Consider the following 12,704-nt stretch of genomic DNA (forward strand, 5'->3'; position numbering starts at 1 on the left):
CGACGAAAAGTGCCGATTGAGCTTCTCTGCCCATTCCCGTGTGCGGTCCGTGACCGGCGCACCACTACTGCCAGCTCCGCCCCTCTTCCCCGAGGCAACGAGAAACTTCCTAATGTCCTTCCAAGTCTGCTTGCGAGAATTTTTCATAGAAGCCTCAAAGAAAGCAGACCGCGCCCTGGCCTGGGCCCCTTTAACGTCATTCCGATACTGCCGGTACCGGCGCTCGGTCTCCTCGCACCGATCACGATCCCTCTCCGCACGCGCCGCGTCCCTCTCCCTCATCATCTCCCTGAGCTCGGGGTTGTCGTCCAGCCAGGGACAGGGAGGGTGGCGAAGCTTCACCGTGACTAGAGGCATATGCGTATCAATGATGGGACTCCAAACATCTAGGAAGCCCCGCCACTTGTCCCCAACTCCTGGGAGAGCGTACACGGAAGACCAATCAGCGGTGAGAAGGTCGTAGCACAGTGCGTCGCGATCAAGACGTCGGGAAGACCTAACGACTACTTCCGTCTGCCTATCTCGCACAACAGGGATCTTTAGGTTCGCGAGCACTAAATCATGATCACTTGAATGAAATGGTATGACACGAGCCGTGGCTTTCACGTCAGATTCTGGGATGACAATATGATCTAAAAGCGAGCCATCTTGATGAGTCTGTTGCCTGATCAGCTGGGACATGTGTAGGTCGCTAAGTAGCTGCGCGTAGCTTGCCACACCGGGTTTGGCAGGTGACAACAAATCAAAGTTCATGTCCCCCAGAAGGCACACGGGGCGGCCCAGTCCCATTACGTGCACCAGCTGTGTCCTCAGGTCCTCAATGTAGGGCAGCACTGCTCCTCTGGGAGGCCGGTACGCCACGCCCACCGTGATACCGCGACTCCGTCCGAAGCTCAGCCACAGCGTCTCCAGCTGTGAGCCGGCCTTCGGTACTCTGAGTCTCTCCGGGCGCAGGCCGTCACGGTAGAACACGCACACCCCGCCCCCTCTGCCGGATCTGCGGTCATTCCTGATCACCGAGAATCCCGGTATCAGGACGAATTCATCGGTTACACTAGGTTTGAGCCACGATTCTGAGACTCCCAGGACGTCAATGCACTCTCTGCTCACAGCGTCGATGACATCATCCATTGACGGCAGGAGAGAGCGCGGGTTGAGGTGCGCTACATTCAGTGTCCGACTGGCTTGTGTAGACTCCCCCGCCCGGCCACCAGCCGCCCGGCGCGTCTGCCGTAATGTCAGCCGGGCCGGCCGCGCCAGACAGCGGGGCGCGGGGTCGGTTGCGCGCGCAGCGGCGGCTGACAGGTGGCAGGGGCGGCTCTCCACTCGAACTGGTATCAGCTGTTTGTCTGTGCCAGGGGCGCGCCCAGGTGGTGGGGCGCTCGGTAGCTCGATTAGAGCGTGGTCGTAGTCGGGTCGCTGGCCGGGTCTCCGGCCTGCCTCCTGTGGCCCCGCCCGGCGCTGCTGCAGCCGGCGGCCAGCCCTCCTCCCCCGGCGGTGGCTGGACGCGTCATTGCGCGGCTGGAATGTCAGTGGCGTGACCTGAGTCCAGCTGGCTGAGATCAGCTGACTGGCTGATCCACGGTAGAGTCGGTAGAGGCTGGGTTCCTCGGCTCTGATTGGTCTCCGTGGTTGGTGGAGCTCTCCGGAAAGCGGTAGAGCGTGGGCCGTTCGAGCGTGACCCGTCTCCGACCGGGCGATGCCACGATAAACACATGTGAAAACCCGGTTAAAAACAGCAGATGTCCACATAACTGTCACTTCACTAAAATCACCGACACTTAATTCACTGCTGGGAGCCTTCTGCACTTGCGATGACCACAAAAACCCGCAAAACCGGCCTAATTTACGGAGCGCTCTGAATGGCGGCTGCCCTATTCAGGCGCTCGGCCCAGATGCTCGGTCGGTAATCGGTCGGTAAATTTCCGAGATCTTAGGAGGCAGCAGAGAAACGGCACCCCCCCCCCCCCCCTCTACGGGTGGTATGGGTCCGCCGATAGCCCTACGGGGCGCGGGTTAACCCGCGCCCTGGTGGGGTCTGTTTATAGCGCGACCTGGTGGGGGGGGGGGGCTATTTTTTGCCGCCCCCTGTTATCTCCGAAACTACTGGACGGATCCGCGAAATTCAAACGGCGTTCGAAAATCCTGTCAAATTTGTCGAGGGAAACCAAATTTTATTGACCTTGGGGTCACCGATGACGTCACAGGTCAGGTCAAAGATGAAATGTTTCACCGTTCACTGGTCATCTAGGGAATGCGCTATAACACCGAAGAAAACGCATTTTGTGGAGAATCAGCGATAGGGCGTCAGTTGCCTAGTACATATGTTGCATATGTTGCTATAAGAGGTCACTGACATTACCAGGTCAGGTCACAGGTCAGGTCACCAAGGGTCACAGGTCAGGTCACATGAACCTAACTTTAGGTAGGGGAGAGCGGGGCCAGTTGAAACACGGGGTCAGATGAAACATGGCTTTATTTTCAACAGTATGCAACATATGGCGTTGCCGACACCACTGCGCATCCGCGCTCGACCACTTCCTTTGTCAACGGCGTTTGGGCGGCAAGCGGACGGCAATTTTGATTTGACACTTGTTTTTGTGTTTTTGAGGGGCGTTTGGGAGAAATCGTTTTTATGAATATTTTGTGATATCTCATATACCTTTGTTTGCTGAAAGAAGAACTCCTGGCTCCGGAAAAACACCTTATTTGGCCCTTCATTCAGCATGATGCCGTCCCTCCAGCTCGTTTGACATGTGCTTTACGGCGCGTGCGAGATGGCGGGAGCGGATGGGGTCAATTGAAACGCTTCTCTGAGGGTCAGTTGAAACAGGGCCACAGGCCGTTTCAATGGACCCCGGTGGCCTTTGCAATAGTTATTGTTCAGGGGCTGTAAACATTAAAGGAAATAGTCCACCTTTGAAATGAGCTTTTAAACTGAAATAGTAGTTTAACCCTATTAGTGGCAGGGGGGGGGTTGTTTTCATCCACCCCTCAGGTTTTTCGGGAATATCTCCGAAACCGCTGAAGCTACGATGCTGAAATTTTCTGACTTTTCCTAAAACTAAATTGGGCACATTCCCTGAAAATTTCAAGTTCATAACTTTACCAAGGGCGGCTCCAGAGCACTGGGAATTGGGGGGTCCTATTCGTGAAGCGAGTCATTTGGGCGATGATCACGATGCTGATGTATTATAACTGTATGCACCAGTTTTATCATGTGATAACATATACAAAGTTATTGTGCATCCTCTTTTGACACGTTTTTGCTATAATAGGCGGATCCAGGCGTCCAAAAAGGGGGGTTATGTTTTACCTCCCAACATAGGTGCCCTGACACCGCCTATGCATGACCAATACAATTGTAGTCGTTCTCTCATAAGAAAATTGTAACATAACAAGACCATTACCACCCTTTTTAGAAACAGTACCAACAAAAACCTTATTTGCTATACTTTTTGTGTACCCCCAATCTCAATGATCTGTATCCGCCTATGGTTTTTGAAAATGCATATTTTTAGGATCCATGTGAATTCCTGGTTCATTCTTTATCGATCGGCAAAAGTTGCGTTAAGATTGGTTCAGAAACCTGGCCGTGATAAGCAGTCTAAAATGTATCTGCAATTTGCCCGTTTTTACCCCCCTCAACCCCCCTTTTGACATTTTCTTAATTTTTTTTTTTTAGAAATGTAGATCACGTTGAGCGAAGTCGAATGCCGTTTGAATTTTGAAAATCGGCCCGTTAGATCTCGAGATATCAAGGGGGGGTCGTAAACAGCCCCCCCCTGCCACTAATAGGGGTAGCCAGGAGCCTGCCACTAATAGGGTTAATACAGCTCAATTTTTGACCCCTTTTTCTCCAGCCTTTTGCTTGAAAGCACACTATAGCCTGAGATATTTCTCATTTTTCTCATCCGCCCATTTTACCATAGTCTATGTACTTTATGTCACCTATTATGAGGAACTTTGCACTTTTAGCTTTCCTATGACCTATTGAATGTAGCATTTGGAAAAGTAAACCGGACAAAATATCTCCTTAAAAAAGTGGCCTTAAAGAGGGAAACATCCCATTGTTAAGGATAGGTGCAATTGACCCCATGGGCTGGTTCAATTGACCCTCGCATCGGGGTCATTTGAAACGGGCGTAGAACTGTTTTATAAGCATGCGTTTGGCAGCAAAATATGTTTGAAACATAATTTTACATATCTTAAAATAAAGCCAAAAGAACATATTTTTTCATGGCATTGTGCATTTTTCGATATGACTACTAAATCTCGCCATAGGCGTAGGAACCGGGGGGGCCAGGGGGGCCACGGCCACCCCACCATTTTGGAGTGGGGGGGCCAGTAATGTGTGTGGCCCCCCCCCCACTTTTGAGAGCACTCCAATGTCTGAGATTCGCTCTTTACTTTAAACACGATTCAACCAACTAAACACAAAAAGATGGGCCACGGTGCCGTTTCTGTCACGGATAATCTGTGCTTTGCAGGTAGAATTAACACCGTCTAAAACATGCAGCAGTTTAGCGATTTAGCGCGTAAATTTTCAAATTCAGCGCAGAAGAGACATATCTGATATGTTTATTGCGCCAACCGGTTTCGTTTTGTGGATCTGGTCAAGGTACTAAGATGAAGATCTGGTTTGAGTCAGGTAGAATTTAGAAATGAGATGGATATAAGAAGTTTTTTTTTGCGAAAAAGGTGGGTGTGTATCTGGTGAATATACATATTGCATGATTAATGCGACCTTGACAGGGGTGAAGAATTATGTAAATCCCAGGGTTGCCTTTTCTGGACGGACCTATGCACCTACCCTACCTACAATTTCCCCAATTTCATTCAAAATTAGCTACACGATAGGCGTTATCACAAGTGTATTCGCGGCCATTGGGGCGACGTAAGAAAAGAAGAAAGCAACTGGCCCCAAGAACTTTAAATTATCAGTTAGCAAGCACCTTTTCCTTGATGTGTAGAGAATTTACCATTATTTGTTTCAGAAAATTGCATTTAAAATCTTCCATTTACGCTTTTTTCATCGTTTGCACAATATGTTCTTTTACTAAGCTAGAAACACTAATTAGAAATAGTTCCCGCATCATCAAGAACAATAGGGAAGGCTTGAAGTGAATAAAATAATTTAAACGGTTTTATAATCTATGTGAAGGCACTTCTAAAATTGCCTGTAGAAATATTGAAGGCAAAAGCTCAACTTTTTCACAAGACGGATGTCTATAAACCTATTTAACTTGTGACAACTCAGCCGGTATTTCGTCGCCTACAGCCCAGCTTTCCCTAGTGACCGATAGAGGCGCTGCTATCGATGTCCGCCCGTGCCGCCTAACGAAATGAAAGGTTGCCTTTTGTTCATGGGTACCTTTGGAAATAAGAGTGTGTTTAAGAGAGTGTGATAAGAGAGTGTGAAATAAGTGTGTGGAAATAAGAGTTTTTCGTCAATAACTAGGTACCGATCAAATTGAGCTAGCGAGTCGGGAAAGCCACCTATGGGCTCAAGAAGACCTGCCGAATCGAATGATATGCGACATGACCTCCTTCGACCAATTTCGTGACCTGGGGACGCCGACCTGACCGTGACCCGAGGTCAACACCCTAAGTTTACCTCACCCAAACAAAAAGTATATCATTCGACGCGCCTGAGAGAGGCGAACACGATGCTGGCAAAATCGCGGCTCTGCGGCCATTTTTTGCGAAGTTATTCACCAAAAACGGAACCGTGCCTTGAGGCACTTGACCTGACCTCAGAGGTCACCGGTTTTTGTTTGTTTTGTTGGGTTAGGCCCTTTCAGTCCAATGAGACCATTTCAGAGTCGGAAGGATGATAGGATATACATAGGGGGAGACATTGGTCTGGGCAGGCACCCTAGTGAGTCGCCGGGGCTGAGCCCGTCCAGAGGACAGGCCACCCAGCCCCAAGGCACTCACTGCACCCGGCTACGGGGTGCGCTCCCTCGGGAGCAGCGGTGCCGCTCCAAGGGAGCAGCCCGCATGAGATAAAGTTGCCTGTCCAGCCCGGAGGGGGTTGCGGTGTGGAGAAGGATTTCAGTATCCTGAGGATAGAAGCACGGAACGGTGTCAGAGGTCACTGGTTGACCTAGGACCATAAAATCGGGTATCGATCTCTGCGTCTCGTAACGGCGCACACGCTCGTTTTACCGCGACGCGCTAGCTCCACCTGGGGCGAAACGGCGAGGGGGTCGTACCCGCCCCCCGCCCCCTCGGCCAGCGCATATGTAGAAAACCTATAGGACCGGGCCGTGGAGGGGTAAACTGGCCTCTGAAGGCCCAGACCGTCTAAAAGTCCCACACCGGCCTCTGATAAGTGAAAGTCAATCAGCCCAGTTGCAGTGGTCGCTGATATAAAACCTCTTAAAACGTTATAGGCCTGGCTGAGCCTAGCTGGGCCGTTCATGCTGATTTTTATAGGTATATTGAAAAGACTCGCTTTGCACGTTTCACGCTTGCTCGTAATGAAAAAGTTGCTGGATGCCTCTGGAATTTGCATGGGTGCCAACGGCTGCGGAGGACAGGGGAACGCGTCCATCAGTTTGAGTTTATGGACGGGAGAGTGGAGACTCCCTGAAATTTCAACCAATTTTTTTCTTTTTTTTGTCTCTATTTTTTTACCTCTGAGCATGTTTGCGAAAACAAAGTGGCCGAAATCCGAGGAGAAATCGGATTTTGGGGGTAGGTTAGGTTTTGGATCTCTGGGACCCTGGCCCCCCCCCCCCACTTTCGAAAACGTTCCTACGCCTATGGATCTCGCTGTGCATGTCAATATATAAAAAGTGGTTCAACTGGCCCCGCTCTCCCCTACTAAGGTTGTGCGATGCATGTTTTATGGCCAATTTTTCATTTCCAACTCAATGGTGTTCGTTATAAGACTATCAGGTACGGCTTAGGTCACTTTCTGGTGAAGGTCAGGTCAAGGTCAGGTCAAAAAAGGTCAAATTTTAAAGTTGATAGTTTTGCATGAAATGTGTATTGATTCGATGCAGCTCGTCACGGGGAGTCTAATGGTGGTCTTTGTTTTGCGCTACGGGGTCTAGAATTGCTAAAAATTGAGTTTGAAAATTTGACGTCATCAATTTTGAACCGTTTTTTCGCTATAACTTCGCCAAAAAAGAGGTATCAATCTCAAATTTGGTATGTGGATAGAAGGCGGTAAGCACTATCACATATATTCCGGTTTTTGCGAAATTCAAAAAAACTTTTTGGACTTTTCGGCTATTATATTCAAAAAATCTATTTTTTGATTTTTGGGGTTCAAAATCCAAAAATTTCAAAAATCCGAGATAGCAGTTTTGTAGCCCTGCTAATTCTACAGCTTCTATGTCTTTATCGTTTTTCTGTATTTGCAAAGCTATAGGCCTGACAGCTCTTCCCGCGAAACCCTTTTTTGGGTCGAAAACGGCAGAACATGACGTCACTCTGACGTCATTTCCGGCCAACCTATCATAGCCTTTGGAAAATTTTTTGGTCACAATGTGTAAAATTGATGTCCAGGAGGGTACTGAATGTTTGGTGACGATCGGCGCAGCGGTTCTAGAGATATATCAAAAAGTCTGGAGGGGGGGGGGGCAAAAAATAGCCCCCCCACCAGGGCGCGGGTTAAGCCAACAGAAGATATATGTTTCTTTTCTAAAAATGTCTATGATTACCCGTTTATGTCAGCAGATCACTTACCCCTCGCGGACCCGGGAGAGGGGGCGTTTTTCAACCCCCCTGACGAATATTTGCGACAGCTCCCGAACGCTTAGGGATAGGAAAGCGAAACTTTCAATACCTTTTCTCTCATCAATTTGACATCTTCTGAAGCTGAAAATTAGACCTAGCCCCTTTGGTGACGTCACAGTGTCGATTTTGCTAGACCGCTGCAGGGCAAATTTTAGCGTCTCAGACGCGAACTTCAAATAGCTGCTAAAATATAATTTTAGAGATAAAAAAAAAATGCGAGAATGGTTGTGTAGCGTTTGAACTAGAGAGAATAATATAATTTTGGTGACCTGAGTTCAGAGGTCCAGTCAACAACCCGATGCTATGGTTTTAGTTTTTTTTTGCAAAAAAAAACTTCAAAGAAAAATGGCCCTAGAGCTACAGCAGTGGTACCAACGCATTTGTCTTGTCAAGCCGCGTCGAATGATATATATTTTGTTTGGAACAGGTTAACCCTCGCCCTAGCAGGGCATTTTTCATAACACGGCCTGGCAGGGGGGGGGGGTCGATGCGACCCCCCTCGCGATTGGCTCCTATGGCACCTAGAAACACCAAATTTGGTAGGTAGGCGGGCCCCCTGGAGTTCTCGCCCCTGTGCAAATTTGGTTGCTCTAGGTCAATATTTAGGGGGTTTTGGGGGGTATAAATGTAAAAATTTCGCTAAAAACAGGTCAAAGGTTTTTCGCTTATAACTTTTGATCTAATTAAGATAGAGCAAAAAGAAAAGCACTAGTGAACTCAGCACGTCAAGGCGCGTCGAATGATATACTTTTTAGCTTGCTTAAGTGTACTTAAAGTTTTTCTTAAATTTTAAGTAAACTTAAATTAATAAATTAAGTTCAAGTTAACCAAATTGCATCATATCGCATATCATTCGATTCGGCTGATCACCAGGAACACAATGATACCATTTTTTAAGCTCTAGCGTCATTATGTGCTAAGTTATTGGCAAAAACGTCATTTGACCTCAGTTGACCTCATTTGACCTGACCCATGGATAAGTACACCAAACAAAGAAGCACCAAGTGACCTGCTGTTAAGTACCGTGGTTTCAAAGCATAAAAGTGATAGAACGAAGCGGATATCTCCAGTATTTTCCGAATTTAGTATTTTCCCATAGGCTTAACATTACGACGTAATGACCTCAAACTGACCTCAGGTCAGTGACCTCAAAAAAAGCCGGACTATATGTTATACAAATCGGTGAACTTAGCACATCCTGAAAGTTTTAAGGAAATCAGTCAAAAACTGTGAGTTGGACAGGTGCAAAAAGAAAATTGAAATTTGACCATGACCTTGTACCGGTTTTTCTGACCTGGTGACCTGACCCAAGGTCACCCGGACCTGAAAGTTTCAGGTCATATGTAAAAAGGTTGCCCCATAGGCTGTGCCTAATTTGGCGGCGCTGCGCGCCGCCGTTTTTACGCTATCTTTGAAAAACCTTAGGGGGGGGGGTCGCATCGACCCCCCCCCCCTGCCAGGGCGAGGGTTAAGATTTAAGTTGACCTAATGTGACCTCGAATGACCTTTGGTTGACCTCAACACATGTAAGGTCGTAAAAGATAGATTCGTAGCCGCTGATCACGAATCTGGCATCTATTTTCCACTAAAACTTCATTTAGAACCTACGGATGGCTAGCTGTCCTAATTATTATTACTAGCTTGCATCAGTGAAATAGCCTCTAGCAAGGATACTCTTCTGTGATCTTGACCTTCGACAAGTTTTTTATCGTAAAATGAAGCACAAATAGGGACTTGCTAAGCCTCAAAACATAGCAAAGCATCTTAGAATTTAGTACGCAAGATGTACGAAAAAAGTGCAAAGTTTGAGGTCAATTTTAAGTATGACCTTGGGCCTTTTAGTTTGAGCACATTTTCGGAATCCTCAGGATCTCTTCTTTCGTTATTTTCCGGTTTTTGGCATCCTGCCGTCATCTAGAACGCTTACTTTGAGATCGCTACACAAGTGCCTGTTTTTGCCTTTGACCTCGACCTCTGACCTTGAAAATTAATCTGAGGTCAAATTTTTTTAGTAGATTAAAATCGTCTCGTAGGGACCTTTTGTTTGGTACCAATTTGGTTATGTACGAAGTTAGACAGGGGGGCGAAAAACGTCCCCTCCCCTGGGCAGCGGTGGTTGGGATTACCCCCCCCCCCCCGACCCGGCCGGGTTAATCTTTTCTAAAAATATCCCTATGGCTTCTGTCTATGCCTGTCGATATGGTCAAAAATACAAAGCAAATCGTTATCATGCAAGGCCGAAGCAGACAATCAAGCAATTAAAGGGACAGTATCACCATTTTGATGAAATTTGACATTGCATAGGCCCCACCTTTCTGGTCCGGGAACTGAAGACCGATCCTCGGAGCTCCACACCGTTATCCCGCTATCGCCGCTCAAAGTACGAAAGGTGTACTACACTTTGAATCGTGCTTCACTATCTTCACTGTTTTAATGTTTGCGCCGTTTTGAATTGACCGCCAGTAATAAAACTTTTACCCTGGTCATTTCATCAAATTTTATAAAGCCAAAACGTTTTTCGCACTTATTCCTCACCGTCAAATTCATTAAATAGTCGTAGGCAATTTCCGCTGTTTCCTTCGGATTCTAGCCGCTCAGCAAAGGAATTCCTCCAGCTTGAATCACAATCTCCCTCCAATGTATGACGTATATGTATGACGTCATCTGATCTGCTAAAAGTACTTCACATTTGCTTCAAGTACGAGAATATTGTCACGTGATATCTTCTGGGCAATACCTAATGCTGCCTTTCCCTAACGACAACTCAATCAGAAGAGCGGCCGCGTAAGCGTAGTGTCAATAATGTATTATCTGCACCAGTTCTGTAGTAATTTCGCAGGCTTCCAAAGTGGCGGCCATGCTTGTAGTGGTGGTTTGCTCATGAAAATGACTCGCTCATGAAAAAATATTTTTCACCGAGTTCGGTCCTCAAACTATGTTTTTCTGATTCAGAAAAATAAGAAATGCTAGTAAAAAAAAATCAGCTCCATACATTGATTTTTTTCTCGATGATACTGTCCCTTTAAGATTACTACTCAATGCCTTTATACAATAACATACCGGAGATATTTTTGTTATTTGACGCATTCGACATCAATATTTCAGCAACCATATGTAAGCCTTGCCTGGCTTCTAAGGCATCTGGGCATATAGTCTATGCAGGCAGATTGTGGAGCAAGATACTCCCAGGTATGGATGGCCGGTCAGTTTATCGACATTTTATGATTCAGGATTTATGATGAGATAATATTCTATTTTTGCACTGCGGTTTGCGTGTCTTCTTTCTTGGCGAGTGGTGGAGCTCAGGTCATTAACCCTCAACGGCATAGAGGCGCTGCAACTAGGTTTTCGCAAATAACTCGCATCAAAGCGAACGATCGCGACGAAACTTTCATTACTCTCGCGTTGATCAATTTTACACCTACCCTTAACATGCGCCTCGTTGGGGTCTGCGGAGCAACGCGCCCTGTCGGGGGGGGGGGCATTTTGGCCACCCCCCTAAGATCTCGAGAACCACGCAACATAGCGACAAGCAACAAACGGTTTTAGATAGCCCCAACGGGGAACTACCTTGTGAGTTGTGACCCAATGTAATTGACCTCAGTCAAACCGATGACGTCACAGGTCAAGTAAAAGATCGAATTATCACCGTTTACAGGCATTTCAAGAAATGTGTTGTAAAATCGAGTAAAATGCATGTCATTGAAAATCATCGATGAGGAATTGTTCGTCAAACACCTAGTTTGCTTTTGCAATTACGACAAATCAGGCTTCTAGCTTAACCCGCGCCCTGCTGGGGGAGTGTTTGAACACCCCCCCCCCTTGTGGTTTTTTGCGAATATCTCAAAAACGGCGGCGCGGAGCGCCGCCGTTTTTGGTACACCTTACCATACATCAATTCTACACATGTTGTTAAAATTTCAGACCAAGGTCATTCAAGGTCAGGTCACCAGGTCACTTGAAGTGACCTCACCTCATAAAACGTTTCAATGTCTGTCATAGCTACACCGAGTGACCGATCGCTTTGAAACTTTCAGCAATTGCTAAGAGCAATAGTACGTACAAAATGTTTATCTCAGAATTTGGATATCGATGACCTAAGGTCAGGTCAATTTTGCGACCTCCCCGTTATAAGTCAATGGGAGAAAATTGAAATGCGCCTCTTTTGGACGAAAGACATTATAAACACTCCCAAACACTGAATTACAAGTGGTTTAGACACACTGAACATGAAAATGGTGTCCGTGACCCCTGTTTATGCTCTGAGGTCATCTTAGGTCACGAATGGTATCTAACAGTTTTTCGCAAATAACTTTTAACCCTCGCCCTGGCAGGGGGGGGGTCGATGCGACCCCCCCTAAGGTTTTTCGAAGATAGCGTAAAAACGGCGGCGCGCAGCGCCACCAAATTTGGCACAGCCTATGGGGCAACCTTTTTACATATGACCTGAAAATTTCAGGTCCGGGTGACCTTGGGTCAGGTCACCAGGTCAGAAAAACCGGTACAAGGTCATGGTCAAATTTCAATTTTCTTCTTGCACCTGTCCAACTCACAGTTTTCGACTGATTTCCTTCAAACTTTCAGGATGTGCTAAGTTCACCGAGTTGTATAACATATATTCCGGCTTTTTTGAGGTCACTGACCTGAGGTCAGTTAGAGGTCATTACGTCGTAATGTTAAGCCTATGGGAAAATACTAAATTCGGAAAATACTGGAGATATCCGCTTCGTTCTATCACTTTTGTGCTTTGAAACCACGGTACTTAAAAACAGGTCACTTGGTGCTTCTTTGTTTGGTGTACTTATCCATGGGTCAGGTCAAATGAGGTCAACTGAGGTCAAATGACGTTTTTGCCAATAACTTGGCACATAATGACGCTAGAGCTTAAAAAATGGTATCATTGTGTTCCTGGTGATCAGCCGAATCGAATGATATGCGATATGATGCAATTT

The sequence above is a fragment of the Amphibalanus amphitrite genome, unplaced genomic scaffold, assembly GCF_019059575.1.
Source record: "Amphibalanus amphitrite isolate SeventyFive unplaced genomic scaffold, NRLGWU_Aamphi_draft 000457F_arrow, whole genome shotgun sequence".
NCBI classification, from domain to species: Eukaryota; Metazoa; Arthropoda; class Thecostraca; order Balanomorpha; family Balanidae; genus Amphibalanus; species Amphibalanus amphitrite.